At 39.2% G+C, this 18,070-nt stretch overlaps 1 pseudogene; it reads left to right on the top strand.

The window, feature by feature from the left end:
- Positions 1-7,884: 7,884 nt before the first annotated feature.
- On the top strand, positions 7,885-13,037 carry LOC140858451 (sugar transport protein 14-like; annotated as a pseudogene).
- The last annotated feature ends 5,033 nt before the right edge of the window (positions 13,038-18,070 follow it).

Below are 18,070 nucleotides of genomic sequence, written 5' to 3'. Positions count from 1 at the left end.
GGCCGCAGGCCCTCGCAATTAATCGGGAAATGACGGAGACGACCCCGCCCGGACGACGCATAGGCGAGCCATTCCCAATCCCAATTGGACCCAAGAGGTCCAGGAATCTCGTTCATAGCATGCTTTAGAATCAATCATCTACTTTAAAACACGACTCTCAAAGCATCTTGTGCTCCGAGTATAGAATTCAAATTTCAGAATGTGCATGGTGGATCTAAGCTGCACCACCAACTCAAGCAAATTTCATAATTTTATACCGAAATCTAATCATAATTGAATGCTTTAAATGTGTTAGATAGCAGTGTGTTGGGATGGATTTGGTTGGACCGATCAGTATCTCAATCAATACTCAAATTGTACTTGTCAACCGATTTTCAGTTCCTGCCAGCCCAAAAATTTAGTGCCTATCCACACCACCTAAAGTCCTGAGGTGATTCCACTTCAAACAATAAAAAAAATCCTAACCTGATCGGTTGAATCTAATCATGCTATTTTGGAATCTTTGTTGTTCAAGGAGATTGGCTTGGAGAAAACAAGATTCTTTTAATAATTGGTTTTGCTGACATGGTTTAAACCCAAACTAAAAGTGACTCGCTATCAGTCTAACGATGGACATGATTAACTAGATGTTCAAACCATGTTTACAGAATATTGTTTAAGATAGTAAATTAACTAGATGTGAATTTAATAACTTAACATCATTTAATAGATTAATCAAATTAGTACTTGTTTAATAATGCGGGTTTAGACTTATACATGCCAAGTTAGGAAGTTAACCATGCCAAACGTGAACATAACGTGAGTCAATGGGTTTGTTAAACAAATTATATAAGTTAACTTGTGTTATATGTTTCATAAATAGATTAGTTGGATTGGAACAACTGACCACCTTATTAAATAGGTCCCATTTGGGCTTTTCAAATTTTTGTGTTATGGCCTAATATGAACCTAGCTTGACTTAATATGAGGCTTACCAATGGTTATGTCATATCTGTCAGAAAAGTAGATCAAATGTTATCGATAGTCGGTCGGCTTGTCGGTTAATAGTCAGCTACTTACTTCTTGGTACTGATAGAAAGTCAGGTGTTGAGGTTCATAGAAGCTGTAGTCAAATCGAATCTCCTTTCGTGGCTTGGCTTTGACAATCTATCATCTATCATCGATCCATAATCGGGATGACCGATAATAAGTCAGAAAGCTGATATTAAATCGGAGGGAGCAGATTCAATGGTCCCAATAATGTACATCCTGTTGGCACAATCAGATATGCTCTCCCGATTCACAATCAGCATCTCGACTATGTGCCAGTATTTGGTGGTGGACCGTTAAAGTTGGATCGCCGAATGAGTTTCGATTCGACTGCAACGTCTACAATCGGCATCATGGAATATAGCCGACTGTCAGTCAACATCAGTTAGTAAACTGACTAATTATCGATAAATTTCGATTGTCTTCTCAGACAATAACTTATCTCAATGACTCGATCGATTGTATGACCGACAGACAGTCGATATATCTGAGGCTCCGACATATAATCGGATCAATACCAGCAACACAGTCAACATATTACAAATCACCAGCGCAAAGAGCGTGTAATGACTACATACTATGATTATTAGTGGGCATTAACTGTCTACCTTACGATCACATAGTATCGAGATAAGCAGGACCCCACGTGCCTAACCATCATAGACAGTTACATCCAGATTGCCTATATAAAGAGGAGGTAAAAGGACAGCAAGGGTAAGATATACTAGGCAAATACTCTATCAAAATCTATTTTCTACTATCCTATTCACCACTCTCCACTGATTTAGGCATCGAGGACCCCCATCGGATGCAACTTCGATCAGTATGAACTTATTTTACAGATCGCTCATCATTGGACTCAGACGCACTTAGGAATTGGCCGCAACAGATGGTGCGCCAGGTAGAGGGAGAAAATCCAATCATCATGATGAAAACAAGAGTCTAGAATATTTTCACCAGCTCCGCTCGATAATTTTTTCATCGAAAAGATCTCCCACCTCCATCGGTAGAGTCCAGATCCTCACGTTCAATCATCATCGCAGATGCTCAGCAATTTGCTGTCTTAGTGCAGCAGGAAAAGACACTGATGGAGGCAGTTCATAGCCTCCAGCAAATATAGCCAATAATTGATGGTGGCACAATCTTGACAATAGTCTCATCAGTGGGATGTGCCATACCACTCAGCCCATCACTCTCAATGTATCGATTATCACCTATTTTTCTCCTACAAAGCTGATAAGAGGAAACGACGACGTTCTTTTTTTCCTCATCCAACGAAAATTTTACTCCTGGGTGCTCTCTCCGAGAAGATTTTCAGCATGTAGACAACTACGAGTGGAAGCTCCAAGAGTTAGATCATCAAATTAAAAGGCTACAAAATGACTAAGCGATGAGACTTTGGGGGGTAGATAATTCGAAAAGCTTCTCCAAGCGACGAATCGATCATGATCTATGATTCGAAAAGCTTTTTCAAACGATGAATCGATCATGATCTACAATTCAAAAAACTTCTTCAAACGATGAATCAATCATGATCTATAATTAAGAAAGCTCTTTCCAAACAATGACTATGTTCCTTTATAACAGAATGACCTACGATAATGTTTCGATTGAACGACGTAATGTACGATAATGTTTCTTTATGATGGAATGGCTGTCCCTCGTATATGGAATGTCAATAATCTACAAATATCTTCAACTATTTAGTTGGCTCTTATTCGATTGACTAAGAGATCCACATCCTGAAAGAAAAATAATGAGTCAACAGCTCATTCGATAACTATGCAATTCGATGATAAATACGAGCTATGGCTCAAGCCCCGAAGGATCAAAGTAGAAAAATATCGATCTCTGAATCAAAATAAGTCCCAAGAGGAACAAAATACCGACTCAACTACGGTTGAGTGGAACACTAAGCCAACTAGACTCCAGTCGAGCGAATGATATACAGACTCGACTCCAGTAGATCAAAGGATATTCAGCTAGTGCCCGTATATCAAATACTTAGAAAAAATTTATGTTTAAAGTTTACTCGGCTGATACCCGACTAACAAGCAAATTCTATGACTTTGACTATTGATTGATATTTGTCTACCAACTGATAGTCGGTTACATTGACAATAATTATTTACGATAAATGACACATCCAAAAAGATTCGATAGTTGGAAAAAAAAAATTCATTTATCAACAGAAGATTACAAAAATCAGATTAAAGTCCAATTACAAAAATAAAAGTTGACTAAAGTTCGATAACAAAAAAAGAAAGAAAAAGTGAAGATCTATCTACGTCGACTGCTGCTCAGTCTCCTCAGTTACCGCTTCGATCTCTTGGACCATGACTATTGCTGATTCTATTTCGATCGGCACAGGTGCGACTTTCTCAATCGAAGTAGTCACTTCGCCAGTCGGCTCTACTTCTATCCCTCTTTCTTCAGAGCCCGGGACAGTGATGCTGCTCAAATCTAGGTCTGGATAAAATTTTTTAATAGCATCTCTGCCATCTTCATATCCAATCCGGTAGGCCGCATTGCCTCTGTCGAGAAATTCATTCTTAAAGTCTTCAGTCTTCTTGTAATCCTCAATGGCCTACTCCTACTCCCGACTGAGAGCTTCTTAGGCGGTCTTCGCCTCTTCCTTGACGGATGCCAACACTACATCGGCCAGTGCCAACTTCAACTCAGTGGTTTGATCCCTCTTCCACTCACCCTCCAGCTTGCAAAAACAGTCATCGTGTTCCTCCTAGAGCCGACTGATTGTGCTCTTCTTTCTCTTGATTCGCTCCTCTTGGGATATGACTAACAGCTAAGCCGACTCCAACTCGACTCGAATCGATTCTAGTTTGGCTTTCATGTAAAAAATCTCTCCCTAGTACTTTCCTTCCCGCTCAGTTGCCGCTTGAAGGCACTATACAGTGGCAACTTTGTCAGCATTTGCAGCTGTAACCTTCCAATGGAGATCTACAATCCCTCGGTACCCTCTTTCCAATGAGACATGTCATGTGCTAGCTGAAAAGAAAAAAGAATGGTTAGAAAAAGCCAGTAGAAGAAGCACAAATGAAAAATGGATTACCAACTTACGCTGAGGATTGTCGGATAAAATGATGAGAACATGTCGGCCATGATCTAACTCTTCCTATTCTCCCGAACAGATGGGAGAAATGCAGCCTCTACAAGTTGCTTCGCCAGTGTCAGCTTCGCCAGGGCCGACTCACCTGACTGCACTCGAATATTGCAATGTTCCATCCAGCCTCCTGGAGCCTCACTTCCAGTTGAAGCTTCTGGTGCCTTCCCTCGCTCTTGGGTAGACAGTTAATCAACTGTAGCCACCATCCATTCAGGCGTAGGAGGCATCCAAGATACTGTCGGCCCCTCGTTGGTCGGCTCTGAATCGAAAACCATGATGGCATCATGATCACCTAGTTGTCTAATCAGTAAAAGAACTCCGACTGATAGTAAAGCCATTGGAGCTGATAGTGAAACAACTGCTTCTGTATAGGCCTCAGAAGCAACTATCGACGATGCTTCGATACAGGCCTCAGAGTCTGCTAATGATGATGTGTCGGGCCGACTCTTCTTCGGAGCTCGAGATGGCCTTGCACCAACAGCGGACCTCTTCTTGGTGGCGGCAAACCATCAAATTTTATCTGCCAAAGGTCACACTGAAGATCGCATAGCTACAAGCAGAAGATAACAACAACAACTTAGCTGCAAATTTGAAATCAGATGACAAAAAAAAAACTACACTATGCTATACTTACGATGAGCATCGAACTAAGTTTGGCGTCGTACAGGGCTTGCTCCATCAACAGCTCCCATTGCGAAGGAACTTTTATATCTTTCAAATGCAGGAAGTCTTCTCGATCAACGACATCAACTTGGCTGTGATCATTCGGGCTCACTCTCGGTGCACCCCAAGAAGTCAGAAAATCTCCAGGCAAAAAAGAAAAACAAAAAAGAATTGATTCTTCCATCTATAGATGGAAGAAGGAAGACCGAAGATAAAGGACAGATTCTTCCTCGGATTGAAGAACCACCAACACTTGGCCTTAGGATGAGGGCGAAGAACGAAGAAAGCACGAAAGAGAGATCGTATAGGATTAGTCGGGATTATGTGGCACAACAAAGCGAAGCTAATAATGAGTCGAATAGAGTTCAGGGCTAACTGGACAGGACAAATCTTATAATAATCAAGAAGATTCCGAACAAACTTTAAAATTAAGAAGCGAAAACAAACTCGAAGGTCCTCTACATAGATCGCTACCTGGCCTAGAGGAGGAGAATTCATCTGACCATCCGGATCAGGTGCAAAAAATTAAAATTGCTCCGAAATGCGATATTGCTCTCGGAGCTGAATGACATTAGATTCTGACAAGGAAGAAGCTTCCACATCCGGATCCAAAGGGGAATCATCAAACAGATTACTCGGTCGATTATCCCGAGAGGGTTCATCTTTCCTAATTTTATCCTTGCCTTTCCTACTGCTACTAGCCATTGATAATGGTGGAAGAGATCAAAAAGAAAGGAAGAAGGTGGAAGGAGGAAAGCCTAACTTGAAAGTTAAAGGACTTGGAGATTGCGAAGATACGAAGGAGTTGGTTCCCTAGGGCCTTTAACACCTACCGAAACTCTCAGCACCCTTAGGAGAACTCTCAATCGTAGGAAGGATTGCAGGCAAATTGTGATGGAGATCCAAATGGATGAAAGCAACCTTATACATATAAAACCCATCGACGGTCGGGATAAGTTTGTCTAAATCCAGACTTTTTCAGATCCTGACATATGACAACATCCAAACCGATCATCATTCGAACCTTTCAACATACCTACCATCAGATTGAGATACGTTGGCACAATCCGCATGAGTTGACATAAGTCAAGAATCGTCGGATGCATGGCAGCTCCCGATCGGCTAAAATCAAATCAGATCATTCTGCTATCCGGTCAGTTACAACATTAAATAACCATCTCTTCGACTGGACACCCTAATGATGATCGTACGACCATCGAAATGACAAAATGGTTGGAGACTTTTTTGATTTTTGAAAAGATTATTAATGCCTGCAGCCGAAACAACCACGAAATCAGGGCTCGAGGTGACATATGGCGACTCCTATCGTCCAACGTGTCATGCCACCTTGGACTTAAGAGTGGAGGGCAACTGTTGGTACAATCGGATTTGCTCCTCCGATTCACGGTCGGCCTCTCGACTATGTGCCGATATTTGATGGTAGACCGTTAAAGTTAGATCGCTGAACGAGTTTCGGTTCAACTACAACGTCTACAATCGGCACCATGGAACACAACCGACTATTAGTTAGCGTCAATTAGCAAGCCGACTGATTGTCGGTAAATCTCGACTATCTTTTCAGATAACAACTTATTTCAACGACTCGGTCGACTGTATGACCGACAACCAGTCGGCATATCTAGAGCTTCGACATATAGTCAAGTCAATACCACCCGACACACAATCAGCATATTAAAAACCGCCAGCACAAAAAATGCGTAACGACTATATACCATGATTATTAGTGGGCATTAACTGTCTATCCCACGATCACATAGTATCGAGATAAGCAGGACCCCACATGCCTAACCGTTACAGACAGTTACACCCAGATTGCCTATATAAATGGGAGATAAGGAGATAAAAAGGTTAAAACATATTGGGCGAATACTCTGTCAAAATCTATTTTCTATCGTGCTGTTAACTACTCTTCACCGATTTAGACATCATAGGATTTCTGTCGGATACAACTCCAATCAGTATGGATTTATTTTGTAAGTCACTCATCACCAGACTTAGACACACTCAGAGATTGATCATAAAATACATTCAAAAAAATTAAAAAATAAAATATTTTTAAAAGATCTAGAGGTCACATAGATATCAATCCAAAAAATGACCGAGAGTGCTTTGCAATAAAAATTGCTACCCATCCGCTGTTAATGTCATGTTCGTCTTTCCAAAGACATGTTTGATGGTGAGGTAGGTGCAGCCCAACAGTAGCATCGATATATTGTATAGCAGAGGATGGTAGGTATCCCCCGAATATTCCTCTGGATCTGGTTTGGATTGCGTCTTTCACGCAACAGAATGGTTGGCCTTCTTTCGCAACGTCAACCACCATTTTGTATAACTTCCAAAAATATTATAATCTTTTCATTCCATCCGCGGTATTGGTCACAAAACAAACGCCAAGTTGTGAAAGTTGTACAAAACGTAATCCAACGGTTGATCTCGCGCGAAAAATTTTCGTTCTCTCGCGCCAAAGGTATAAACCGAGCCCACTGCCACGAGTCAAAAATTTTAGGGCCAGAGAAGAAAGCGACGGGTAATTCCACATGCCACGTGGTGAACAGAGACTGGTACGGCCTTTGGTGTGATGCGATAGATGGGTACTGCCAGCGTTTGCCCCATATCAGTCGGAAGAACGTTCCGTGGCTGACCGGGAGCTGTGTCATTTTTCCATGTAACGTATGCCACCCAAAAGGAGGGAAAAAATCATAAAGAAGAAAAGAGTATGTCCTCACACTTGCAAGTGGATAAAATACAAGTCAAAACCAAAGTCCCTTTGCAAGAAAAATTAGAGATTAGGAAAAGAAAAAGGCTTTTAAAATGAGATCAAAAGGAAGATGGGATAAGGTCCGCTTATGTGCAGGTAAGATATTGCCTATCATCCAGGCATTTGAAATTTAATCAACTAAATTTGTCCTTCCAAATTATATATCTAATAACACAAATATTTATAAATATTTTATATTTGTTAATATTATATTAAAAATAGAAGTCCTTATCATGCCAGCCTTTTAAGAAACTTATTTCCATATGGATGATGCTCTCATTTTGGTCCTCCTCTCCTGTTTTCCGCTAAAGTGCCAGATGGTGCTCCCCATCAGTCCTGGACAGTTAAGCTTTTCCTTTAGTTTCAGATCTTTCTGTATATAATATAATTTTTAATGGGAATATGCTGATGGACTTTTCTTCATCCCTAATGGTGATTTTTGACTTATTTGAAGTTTTGACTTTTGCGACGACCTCTGATTTCCCCTGTTCTTTGCCTGTACAAAGCCGTTTTTTCTATGCTCACACAGAAGCTGACTTGAAAGGAGGCTTGGAGAGGCGGTTTGGACAAGCCAGGGAGTGAGAGGATTGCAGGGAGATCAAGGAAATGGCAGGAGGTTTTGTTGGTGGTGATGTAGGCAAGAGAGCAGAGCTCTATGAAGGAAGGATTACCAGTTATTTCATCTTAGCATGTATTGTTGGATCCCTTGGTGGATCCCTCTTCGGATATGATCTTGGTGTCTCTGGTGAGTTTTATTGATCGTTGTCTTCAAATTTTCTAGTTTTCTGATCTATTTTTCTTTAATCCAAAACCATTTTGGTCTGTTTCTCTGATGGAGTGTTTTTTTTTCTTTTATGTTATATAATAAACTTAGTGGAGAACTTTTAGTGGTTTTTTCATGGAAGGTGCTGAAAGACTATTCGGAGGCAGGCGAAATATTTCCCATTTTACATGGCGTTGCTTTGGTCCGGGAGTTTGAGGGTTCGCTATTACAATGATTTATCTATTTAGATACAACATTTTCAGTTATCTGTAAATGATCTGTACACCTTTTTCCTCTTCAACTTCTCCTTGTTTTTTGCATTGATAAATATTGTATTGGTGTAGAAGGCCATGGCGCACTTCAAACGTGAAAATACAAACCCAAAGGGTCTTGTAACGTTCCCCCGTCTTCTCTCTCTATTCTTTCTAGAGAGAGAAGCTCTGAGAAATTTTTTTTGTCCCTCTAATTTCTTGTTCCAAGGCCTTCCGGCAGATCCGTTTCACCGGCGGCCACTTTAATTCTGGCCGTCGGGCACCCCCTCTTCTTTTCCTCTGTTTCTCTACTCCTCTCTGCTCTGGCACGGGGGCCGGTTGGGATCCATGTTCAACCCCCAACATCCCTCTCTCTCTCTCCCTCTTCCCATGCCTCTCTCTCTTCCCTCTTTTTTCCTCATTGTCGGACTCTCTCCCGGTGCTACTACTGGTTCTTCCCTTCATGTCCCGTCTTCTCCCTCCCTTCCCAGTGAAGGATCTCTTACTTCGATGGATGATGGTCGGCGGAAGGCCTAGTCCCCTTTCTCTCTCTCACTCTCTTTCTCCCTCTTCGTCGGTCCCTTTCGATGGTGGACCTGCCTTCTCTCTCTTCTCTCTTCGGCAGGTCTCTCCCTCTAGCGGATGATGGATGGCAAAAAGCCAAGCCTCCCTCTCTCTCTCTCCCACTTCGCTGGTCTCTTTCGGTGGTGGACCAACTTTGCCATTTTTCGTGGGACGTCACTAGACTTTTCTCGTCTGAATCCGCGAATATCTTCTCCCTTCTCTCCGACTTCTGCAGGGCATCACAGGCCGTTACCGAGACGTTGCCGGCTTTTTCTAGCGGGGCGTCTCCCTTCTTATCTCTGGTTGGGCCCCTTGTCCTCCTCTCTTTCTCTCTTCTTCCTTTCTCCGGCCTTATGTATCTCTTTATCCTCAGTTAGGATCTCCCTCCGCTAGTTGGGCCCCTGATCTCTGTCCTTCCCTCTCTCTCTCCCCTTGCTCCTCTGTCTCTCTCCCCCTTTCTCTCTTTTCGTGCTGTCGGACTCCCTTCATCTCCTCTCTCTGGCCGAAAAAATCGTGGCTTCGGACTGCTTCTCCTCTCTTTCGACGGCGAGATAGGTGCCCTCGTACTCCAGTGGTTCTCGAGTGATGGCTTTTCCTTTTGTTCTGTGGACCTCGTTGGCATCAGACTATTCTCTTTTCTTTCGATGTCAGGATCTGGGCACTCGTCGGTCCGAGTCAACTATGGATTTTCTCTTTCTTCTAGTCATCAGTATCTGCTCTTCCCCAATTGCCCACTTCCTCCCCGACCGCCTGATTTCTTACCTCTTTGAGCTGCTAGCGTTGTCGAGGGCAAAGGCGAAACGGCCGTCCATGGCTACGTTGGATAGAGGTATCATCACTTTGTTGAGAAGCCGCTGGTCCCCTTTCCTCTCTTGGGACAAGTGGATTCGACGATCTCCTCCGGTGATCGGCATTGCGTCATCCCCGTCGGCAGTAGAATGGGATTTTCTTTTTTTTTTTTAAATTTAAATTTAAAATTTGAATTTCGGTTTTGATGGTTTGATGGGTTCTTTTTTTCTTCGGTATTGGGGTTTCTTTTTCTCTTTTTTATGTTTTTTTTGTACTCCCTTTCTTCATAAAAAATTTGGATGGATTTTTCCTCCTTTTACATCAAAAAAAAAAAATTTTTCTTATAAAAAAATAATATATTTTTTCAAATAGTTATCATTTCTCTCGAATCTATTAGTTGAATACATCATGTTGTGCTTCCCTTTCTTTTTAATACTGTTGGTTGTTTTTGCATTGGAAGCAAGAAAATATTGACCAAAAAAATTCTCCTTCCTATAATTTCGATAGTCCTATAAGATTTTTTTTTTTCCCAATTATGATCCTGTTTTCGATTTTTAGAAATAAGATTGTAATAATTATATCTGTGAAGACATGGAATAGAAAAAAAAATCATATTTGTATCTTATTCAATGACAAAAGCGAGAGGAAAGAGCTCATTTTGAATTGCTTCTGGTTTTCAGGTGGAGTTACTTCCATGGATGATTTCTTAAAGCACTTCTTCCCCAGTGTGTACCGAAGGAAACAAGCACATCTACATGAAACTGACTACTGCAAATATGACAATCAAATTCTTACTCTCTTCACATCTTCCCTCTATTTTGCGGGCCTCGTCTCTACCTTTGGGGCCTCATATGTCACCAGGAAATATGGAAGAAGGATCAGCATCATGGGTGGTGCAGTCAGCTTCTTTCTTGGTGGTGCTGTCAATGCGGGAGCTGTTAATGTCCTAATGCTGATCATTGGCCGAATTCTCCTCGGAGTTGGCATTGGTTTTGGAAATCAGGTGCGAGCTAAGCACTCGACAAATATCTCTTCACCAATTTTATCACATTCTTTTTAGGCATTCAATCATCGAACTTCATCTCAGATGCATTTAAAAATATATATATATATATATATCAAGATCATGCAGTTTAAATAATCTTATACACAGAATAATGCGCAAATTTTATTTTTATTTTTATTATGAAGAACTTGTACAGATGGTTTTATATTAAAGATTTTTTTTTTTTTTTTATGTTCGATCATGGTACTCTGGAAGTGAACATCAATTAAGCAAATTGATAACTAAGTAGCAAATTGTTAACCAACGCAGAGAGCTTTTTAGAGCCCAGAGTTCCCTTTATCTGGAATCCATAGTTTGAGATTGAATTGGAGGAAGATTTAAGCATTTTTTTCTCACATTACTCTAGTTATGATGGAAAAAAAATGATCACCAGAATATTGCACCTAGCGCAATACTTGTGCCAGTGATCTGTTTTTAACTTCTCATTTATCTAATATTTACATGTTGAATGTGGAAAACAAAACAATTTCATACTGTATTTGCCTAAAACAATGCTTAATTGCTTGATCAGTTTCTAACATCTGTTGTGCTGACAACAGGCAGTACCCCTCTACCTCTCTGAGATAGCACCACCGAAGATCCGAGGAGCAGTTAACCAGTTGTTCCAACTGACTACTTGCTTGGGAATTTTGGTTGCTGACATTATCAACTACTTCACAGACAAGCTCCACCCATGGGGTTGGAGACTATCTCTTGGACTAGCCATGGTGCCTGCAACTCTTATGTTTATTGGAGGGATTTTTCTTCCTGAAACCCCGAACAGCCTCGTCGAACAAGGAAAGCTAGATAAAGCAAGAAATATTCTGGAGAAAGTGAGGGGTACTCATAAGGTGGATGCAGAATTTGAGGACCTCAAGGAGGCTAGTGAGGCAGCCCGAGCAGTCAAGCACCCATTCAGAAACCTCCTCAAGCCAAAGAACCGTCCACAGCTTATAATAGGAGCACTTGGAATCCCTGCATTCCAGCAGCTCTCTGGCATGAACTCCATTTTGTTCTATGCTCCTGTGATCTTCCAAAGCTTGGGTATGGGATCAGGGACTTCCCTGTACTCATCCATTATAACAAGCTCAATGCTTGTGCTTGGTGCACTTGTTTCAATGTCAGTTGTTGATAGATTGGGAAGGAGATTTCTGTTCATCGAAGCTGGTATTCAAATGATTAGCTCAATGGTAGGCAATTCTAGTACCATTTAAATTTTAATTCACTTTTGCAGAACCATTTAACTACACACACCAAGAACTTATGTTATCCTCAGCCTATTTAAATTATGTTCATATTCAGATAATAAAATGATGCATACTCACTCTTGCTTCCTAATAGTTATCTTGATCAGCTCTCCACTGAAAGAATACATGACACTGGTTTGTACTCACAGGTGGTTGTTGCTGTTACTCTTGCACTAAAATTTGGTCGGGGGGTGACGCTCCCAAAAGATTTGGCTATCATCCTCGTGGTCGCGATCTGCACATTTGTCGTGGCTTATGGATGGTCCTGGGGCCTCTTGGTTGGTTGGTCCCCAGTGAGATCTTCCCACTGGAGACAAGATCGGCAGGTCAAAGCATGGTGGTTTGTGTCAACCTCTTCTTCACAGCTGCAATCGCACAGTGCTTCCTTGCTATGCTATGCCATTTAAGATATGGAGTCTTCATCCTATTTGCTGGCTTGATTGTGATTATGTCCTTGTTCATCATCCTACTCCTGCCGGAGACAAAGCAAGTGCCCATTGAGGAGATGTCTCGTCTGTGGGAGAAGCATTGGTTTTGGAAGAGCATTGTGTGCCCACCTGATTCAGGGAATGACGATCAAAAGCAACAGGAAACCAAGGCGGCAACAGTCGTTTAGCTGCATCTCATGTTCTTTAGATACGCTGAATCTTTGCTAGATTTTATGTTATCATTTGATTAGTGGACGGTTCTTCTCTTTGTAATTGCATGGAAAGCAACAATAAGTGTAGAGTAAGTTTGCTTCAGTGCATTCTTCATAGTGATATGTTGGTTGCTGATAGTTAACTTGCTGGTAGTGAATCTTTATGATTGTTGGCAAATGTTTCCAAGAAAACGCATCCAGAGTAGGTTCTGGGTAGGTTAGGTTATTTTTCTTTTGAAGTAAAAGATTTTTTTTTTTTCTTTTTTTTTGATTGAATGGAACCGGTGACGTTACTATAGGAAACTGTCACCTTATAGTCCCAAGTAAGGTTTTATGTCCCAATAGGACAGGGAGCATTCCAGTCATCCTATCCTGTCTTTATGAGAAAGATAGAGGATCCCGTTCTTATGAAAAAGATAGAGGATGTCCATCGGGATACATAATCGAGACTATTGTTGGGATGAGATGGGATAGCAGGGCATCTCATTTCATGGAGAAATTGGGATACCTTTATCTTATGGGATTTAAAATCTTGATCCCAAGTATATAGGCTAAAGAATAAAAATAATGTGTTTGGTGATCCCAAAGAAGAGTGCTTAACAAATAAATAGAAGCCAACCGCTTCCAAGAAATATTAAGAACTTTAACTGAAGTTAAAAATGTCAGACAAACCAAAATATGATCCAAACTACTATTTATCCAGTGAAACTCAAAAGTTTGGACCTTTGTCAGAATATCTCCTCAACCTTGATCTCGAACAAAAAGGATACAACTTGAAATTGATTTGAGGTTAGAATCAGATATTTTAAATTCTAACCCATTGGAAATATTTTGGAAGAAGATTGATGTTTCAATGCTCCAAGTCACGCTTATAGATGCTCTCTTTTAGACAGTGTTTGCCCCCACCATAAGTGTACAAACAGATACCAGCAAATCTGTCCCTAGGATGCAATGGAGCCCAATCCCAGATGACTGAATGATCGCCTGCAGATTGTACGACTGAAGGAGATCCAAATACTCTACTTGCATCTACAAGCCTTCGAGGTTTCTGGGATTCATATCTGCAGAATACGAACCCTAGAATAGTTTTTGGAAGAAAGAATGTCAAGAAAAGAGAGAGATGTTCGCTCAAGCAAAAGAGATACTGATTGCTCTATTTATAGTGTTATACCGAAAGGTTGCAACGGATCTGGCTAGCAACCGTCTAGAAACTATTGAAGGCAACGATTGAACTAGTTTGAATATGATAATTCGATTGATAGTTTAAATCCAACGACTATTATAACTCGTGCCAAAATATAAGATATTTATATCAAGCTCACAAGAGCCCAAAGCCTGATCCGGCACGATGCGCACGTGCAAAGTGCAAAGTGCACCACTAAAGCGCCACAATGCGCCTCAAGCGCCCTACAGCCCACTGCCCCTCCCCACGCAACATGTATGCATACACGACGGTGCGAAGGTTAGTCATGTATAGCAATCATATAGAAGACAAGGTCTTTGAAACCATGTCTACATATAAGCACCTTTACTAACTTTCTCTTATGCAATGTGGGACTAAAAGTCACACATCTCTCGAATGAAAATGATGAAAATTTGAGAGTTTGAAAGTTCCCTCCAATTTTGAAAACCTCATAAAAGTCACATATCTCTCAAATAAAAATTTGAAAGTTCCCTCCAATATGAAAACACCATATTTTGAAAATGTCTAACATTCCCCTATCATTTTTGAAATATACGCGGTAGAAAACAATCTTGTAAGGCTTGAGAAATTTGTGCATAGGTAATAGTATCTCTCAACTTGAACTATTACTTAGTGAATCATCTCAAAGTTAATCAGGTAAGCATGGTAGATAAATCTTTGAATCAGTGTCCTATAAGATTAACCGGACATGAGTTCACACACAAATTACTTATGCTTTCGAGTATTCATTAAAAGCCAACACATGGATTGGCCTTGTGTCTATATCCTATTTCATGAGTGCTTTAGAGTCAAATCCTTAACTCACAGAAGGCGGCACCACTTTCTACACTCATATAGGTAGCCTTGTTAAAAGTGCCCCTATAATTTAAGCACTTTATCGTATATAAACTTTAAGTCTATTAAAAGCATATAGCTTAACATTACCCTTAACATTACAGGATCCAAGCACTATTTACTTTGGGATGAATATTAATATAGCGCTTCAACCACTGCTTATGAAGTACTTTACTCATTGAACTCAAAATCTTGACTATTCAAGATTTGAGTTGAGTTTCCTTCATTGGTGGTCATTAGATATGGACCTTGGGCTGTCTTAAAGATCAATGCTTTTGTTAGCCCCTCTGTCAAAGGATCTGCCAAATTTTGGCAAGACCTTACAAAATATATTGTAATTACTCCATCTGTGAGTAATTGTCTAACATAACTATGCGTCAGCCCAATATATCTTAATTTTTCATTATAAATCTGACCATAGGCTCTTGATAGTGTAGCCTCACCATCACAATATATAGAATTGGTGGCATAGGTTTAGGCCACATTAAAATTTCTAGCAATAAATTCCTTAGCCATTCTGCCTCTTTACTACATGAAGCAAGTGCTACAAACTCTGCTGCCATAGTAGAGTCTGTTGTGCAAATCTATTTTTTAGAGCCCCATGATATAGCTCCACCAAATTTGAAGATCCATCCACTTGTAGAAGTATGGTCTTCCTACTCAGTTATCCAACTGGCATCAGTAAATCCTTCTAGAACGGAAGGATATCTTGTATAGTAAAGTCTATAATCTATAGTCTTTCTTAAATATTTCAATATTCTATTAACAGCATTCCAATGAGTATGATTAGGTTTACTAGTGTATCTACTCAGTTTTTCAACAGCAAATGCAATATCAGGTCTAGTACAAATCATAGCATACATAAGACATCCAATAACTCTAGTATATTCCAATTGGTTTGCAGCTCTACCAGTATTTTTATATAATCTTATGCTAGAATCAAAAGGTATATTGACAGGATAGCAATCATAATGATTAAATCTCTTAAGAATTTTCTCTATATAATGAGATTGTGAAAGAATTAAACTAGTATCATTTCTTATGACTCTGATACCTAAAATAACATTTGCTACACCCATATCTTTCAAGTCAAAATTAGAAGATAAAAAGCTTTTAGTTTCCTCAACAGATTCTAAATCATTGCCAAAAATCGACATATCATCAACATATAAACATATTATAATACCTTAGTTATTTGAAAACTTACTATACACACATTTATCAGATTCATGAATTTTGAATCTATTAGACAAAATCACTTTATCAAATTTCTCATGCCACTATTTGGGAGTTTGTTTTAAATCATATAAAGATCTAATCAATTTGTATACTTTCTTTTCTTGTCCAGACATCATAAAATCTTTTAATTGTTTCATATAAATTTTTTCATCTAATTCACCATTTAAAAATACTGTTTTAACATCCATTTGATGAATTACGAAGCCATAGATGGAAGATAAAGCCATTAATACTCTAATAGTGGAGGTTCTTGCTACACATGCATAAGTATCAAAATAATCTATACCTCCTCTTTGAGTAAAACCTTTAGCTACTAATCAAGCTTTAAATTTATCTATGGTTCTGTCCACCTTAATTTTTTTTTTGAAACTTCATTTACATCCGATAGGTTTTGAGCCAGGAGGTAAGTCTATAAGAATCCAAGTATTATTACCTAAGATTGAATCTATTTCATTATTAATAGCTTCCTTCCAAAATGCAGCATCTTGAGATTTCATGGCTTCTTCAAAGGTTTGTGGGTCTGTCTTAATGCAAGGAGATATCATTGTTGGAGAATAATGAGAGTTTCTAGATCCTTCCACTAGGTAGACAATAAAATCTGGACCATAAGATTTTCCTATTCTTGCTCTCCTACTTCTTCGAAGTTCACCAATTTCAGTGTCTTTTAATATCTTATTTAGAATTGGTTCAAGAAAATTGCCATTCTCTAAATCATTCTCTTGAATCCTAGGTTTGTTTATCCTAAAAATATTAAATTTGTTTTCATAAAAAATTGCATCTCTATATTCAATCACAGTGTTAAGTCCTATAAATTCATTTGGCTCTATAACATAAAATCTATAGGCCTTACTATATTCTACATATCCTATGAATATACATTCTACTCCCTTTTCTCCTAGCTTCTTAATCTTAGGTTCAAGAAATCTTACTATGCCTTTACAACCCCATACTCTTAAATAACTAGGATTAGGCTTTCTTTTCTTCCAAAGTTCATAAGGTGTATCATGTGTTTTCTTATGTGGAATTCTCTTCAGAATATGACAAGCTGTGAAAAGTGCTTCGCCCCAAAAATATTTATTAAGATCCGAATTGTAAAGAAATGAATTGACTATTTCAGTTAAAGTTCAATTTTTTCTTTCTGCTACTCCATTTTGTTGAGGTGTATATGCAATAGTCATTTCATGCACTATACCCACAGATTCACAAAATATAGGAAAATGATATTCATCTCCTCTATCAGATCTAAGACATTTAATTTTAGAATTGCAAAAATTTTCAACTTCATTTTTATATATTTTAAACTTGTCTAAAACTTCATCTTTAGCATGCAATAAATAAACATAGCAATACTTGGAATAATCATCAATAAAAATCACAAAATATTTCTTTCCTTCTCTTGTTGGAGTACTATGCAAATCACATACATCACTATGTATGAGTTGAAGTAATGTTGAAATTCTTTCTATTTTAGGAAAAGATTTTCTTGTTATTTTTGTATGTGCACAAACATGACATTTTTCTACCGTATCAATATCATATTTAGGAATTAAATCTAACTCGACCATATCATTCATTCTTTTAACATTCACATGTCCTAACCTACCATGCCATAAAGAATGAAAATCAACAATATAAGTAGAAGTATTCATCACTTTATTGATATTGAGTTTGAACATTCCCTCGTACAAGTACCCTTTGCCAACAAAAATCCCTTTCTTGGACAGAATAGACTTGTCAGACTCAAATATAAGTTTGAAACCATGCTTATTCAAAAGGCTACCAGAAACTAGATTCTTCTTAATTTTTGATGCATGGTACACATCCGTAAGAGAAAGCACATTTTTTGAAGTAAACTCCAGATCCACAGTGCCTTTGCCTCTGATTGCTATAGTTGCAGAA

This window comes from Elaeis guineensis, chromosome 6 (genome assembly GCF_000442705.2).
Source record: "Elaeis guineensis isolate ETL-2024a chromosome 6, EG11, whole genome shotgun sequence".
Classification (NCBI taxonomy): Eukaryota; Viridiplantae; Streptophyta; class Magnoliopsida; order Arecales; family Arecaceae; genus Elaeis; species Elaeis guineensis.
Note: the sequence above shows the minus strand (reverse complement) of the source record. Positions and strands in the feature narration are given on the sequence as shown.